Raw genomic sequence first — 4,102 nt, forward strand, 5'->3', positions numbered from 1 at the left:
CCTAAAGAGAGTTATGAAAATAACTGGGTTCTAAGACCTTGAACGTATAGCTCCTACCAGGATGACTGAGCAATTATAGAAGTTCAAACCCCAAAAATACAAAAGAATAATTTCACTGTGCTTCTTGCTAAACCGCAGCAGATTGGACATGAGCAAGTAAGGACAGGAGAGGAGTCTTATAAGATAGACTCTGATGTGGCACAACAAAACCAAGGGGAAAGTCATGAATGTTTCCCCTGGTAAATGTAACTCATTTCAAGTACAGTTTCTCCCTAGTAAAAGGGACAAGGACCTTTTGTACAAGCACACCTGCACAGTACTTCAAAAATGCCTTTTTTTTTTTTAAATTATTCACATATTTCATGTTTCATCTTTCAGTGATCTCATAGTACACCATCTGGGGCCAATTACAGGCTCACCATAATAATCACTACCAAAGAATTAATCCATTTTAATCTCAAACAGTTTATATATTCAAACAACAGTACAAAACCACTTGAAAAAATCTTATCAATTTCAGTAATCTATAAAAGGAAGCTTTCACAGGAGCTTGGCTGTATTGCTTTCGTACCCCCACAGGCTGAAATACATTTAATGATGCAAAAGAGCCAGTTTTATTAGCCCAGGTAACGTGACACAACTACAGTAAATCTTACTCCCTTAAACACATCCGTTGCTTTACGGGCAATTTTTATAGCAGCCAGTGACTCTACAGCACAAGTGAGTGTGGTTTGCACAACTGTCTTCAAAGAGAAACCATCACTAACCAAAAAGGGAAGACCCAGACAGGATAATTGCCAAAAACCCATTTTCTCTTCAAAAACCTGCAATATAGCACCGCCATCCACACTGTGCTTGTGTTCCAATTCTGCACTTCTAAAAAACAGCATACCGTCAGAAAAAAAAAAATTCAAGGAGAAGTCAAGCTTATGAAAGACCATTTTATTTTTTGGAAGCAAACTGTGCATAGTGATGTTAAATCATTATTTGCACTTTAAAACAAGAATTCACCATTCAGCATTTATGTTTAAGTACATGAAAGGTTTTGTTTCAACAGAACTGGGGACAGTCCTCCTCTCACCACACAGTTCATTGCAGCTCCATCAGCATTTACTTCCTTTACCCCTCATCCTTGAGAGACTACTTCTTCCCATGAATTCTGAAATGATTCTCCATAAACATTTTGTTCCCTCCCCATCTAGAACTATACCCTCAACTTTAATATTCACAGATGTCTCTTCAGAAAATTGACTGGTTATATTAAGCCAGATCCAAATTTTTTCCTAAGTTAGCTTGAACAGATTCCCAATTACAGTGCTAGTTATTTCAGTATGAGCACATCCACCCATCAATTTAACCTCATATCTTCAGTTAAATTGAATCAACCTTCTAAAAGAGCTAACACCTCAGACACATCAAGATATCTATCATGTCAGCAGCTTCACTCCTCACCTTTATAACAAGTAACTAAATTAATCTAATTGATGTCACTTTAAAAAAATCACTTGCCATCATATTATCCCCATATATCCAAAATGTTCTTCTGGAAAAAGATATGAAAAAGGAAAAGAGCAAATGTTGAAAGAAGAGGTCATCTTCAATAAGCATAAAACCAGGCAGCACCCACAATTCCTGATAAGGTTTCAGACACTGTAGAAAATTTCTGCATCACAGCACCGCACAGCTAGTTGGGTACGCTCAAAGCCCTCTGTGCTTCAAGAAAATAAAATCAACATTTTTGCTGTGCTTATTCTAATACAGATTCTGGCATAAACCCCCCCAAACTCTTGCTTCTTCTAAGTGTGATTTTCTGAGGAAAATTAGCCTAAATAATTGTATCTTCTGTCCTTGAGCTTGTTCACTGTCAGTCTCAACAACCTGAGGCATCATTAACCAGTTTCAGCAAGTCATCCAAATTATTTTTTTTTTCAGTTCCTTCCAACTTTTTGGATGTAAACACAGCAGGACAGAAGACCGGGACAAAGAGAGGCAGTACAGCTGAAAGGCTACTGCATGAATTCAGTACTTACCTGTTCTGTTTGGGTTATTAACTGGCTGATAAGCACATACACAGCTCCACACCAGCCACCACCTGTGCACTGTCTCTTGCCCAACCATTCATCATGGCACATGCACAGAGTTTGTCTTCATAAAGCAAGACTCTCAGTGGCCAAAACCATTTTATGAGCAAGCCTTTCTTTTTGCAGTAAAACAATGCAAAACTGGGCACTAACTGGTTCCAGCTATCTCCAATAGACAATCTTCCATATACACCAGCAACCCAGACACAGGGTCATCAGAGACTGCAGGTTAAATATCTGATAACCAGTAGAGTGAAAGAGTACTTTCTGTACCTATTAGGCAGATTATCATTACCTTACTCTAACACAGCCCGCCTTTCTGAGACACAGTCAGGACTTCAAAGACTTAGTGCTACACAAGTCGAGAAGTTGCAAAAGCTTTCAGTGATGATTTCAAGCTCCTAAACAGCTGATTAAACACAATCAACCAATGTTAGACCTTCATTTGAACAAACAATTTTGTTTCCATTATGTCTGCAGTATTTCAGACTTTGCAGGAGGAGAAATTTCTAGCTATTTACAGCACGTGATACTGTGTCATACAGCTTTTTGCAGAAGCGGGGGGAAGAATTATTTTGAAACAAAGTAGTTATTATGAAAGGCCCAAAAATAATGTTCTAATGAGATATTTCTAACAAAACCTATGGAAATGCACATCTGCAGTTACACCTTAAAACTCTAAAACGTAGCCTCTTAATATTTGAAAGCTATCCCTATATTGTTTCAAAAATACAATAACCTTATGCAAGACAAAGCCAGATAAAAGAATTAGCGAGAGAGGAAAAATCCTCTCCCTGCAATGGAAAATTTTCATCTCTTCAAGCAAGGCACAGAGATGCTTAGCCGGACCTGTGTTGCCTGGAGACCAACTGCAGCTTCTTGCCAACAGGGACAAGCTAAGCATCAGCAAATTCAACAACTGATAAGTGGATGCACTGAATGAGAGGCAGCAAGTTTTTCCACACACCAGTATAAAAACCTGACAGGTTTCAGATAATGGTTCTAGCCTATGCTCACTAGACACATAAGAATTATCATGAATATAAAATATCAGCCTAATAAAGCTTCAAACTCCACAGCTTAGCTCTTACCCCCACACTTCTGGGTACAGCTAGTGCAGTAGACTATTCAAATCAAAATTTTTAATCGCAACTCGATTTCTGTCCTTTCAATCTTTTGATGCAGTATCTGAACTTTTGGAATACATTCCTACCCATTAAACAAGTTCTGTGTTTAAGTATTGGTGCAGAAATATTAAGAAAACCAATGAACTACATTAAAAAGGAAGAAGCTACACCTCGGCTTAGCATTATAAACCACATCAAATCATGCTTCACTTCAAAACCCTGCCTTTGCCCCTCGCCTTTCCCACCTGAAGCACAGCTCCCCAGGCAGGACAGCATCAGAAGCGTTACCGAGGAGACACTTATTTTGCCTATTCTGGATCTAGAACTGCTCCCAAGCTCAGGCATACACCGACTTGGCTGCAGGAGCGGCACTCCTGACCTCCCAGAGAAACACCTCAGCTGTCTCCCGATTTCCAAACACCATCAGATGAGAATCATCAAAAGTAACTGACATTTAATACCAATTACTCCAGAATTCCCCCAGACCTTATCTAATTCAATTCACTAAAGGTATTCAGACAGTAAAGAATCAAAGACTTTTAAGAGTGACTATTTAATTTATCCCTTTAGATGCAATATCCTTGTGGAATTTCTGTCACTAGTGAAGTAGGTTTTTCACCACCAATCTGACAACATACACTTCCCTGCCTCCACCTATTCCTAAACCGAAAAGGCAGACATTTGTGTCCCTAGCACACAGCTGACAGACTGAGGGACCCTTAGTTATGACAAGGTTTACACCCTTCCCCTACCCTTTAGAAGAAAAAAACATACCCAAAATATCCTCTCACATTCCCCAGCTGATCAGAGAACAATTAAAGTACCACCATACCAGTGACCCAGCTAGAAGTCCATCCACTGACAGGCAGCAAAGAGTTTCTTTCTTTAACATCT

Source organism: Pygoscelis adeliae, unplaced genomic scaffold, assembly GCF_000699105.1.
Source record: "Pygoscelis adeliae isolate BGI_AS28 unplaced genomic scaffold, ASM69910v1 Scaffold404, whole genome shotgun sequence".
NCBI classification, from domain to species: domain Eukaryota; kingdom Metazoa; phylum Chordata; class Aves; order Sphenisciformes; family Spheniscidae; genus Pygoscelis; species Pygoscelis adeliae.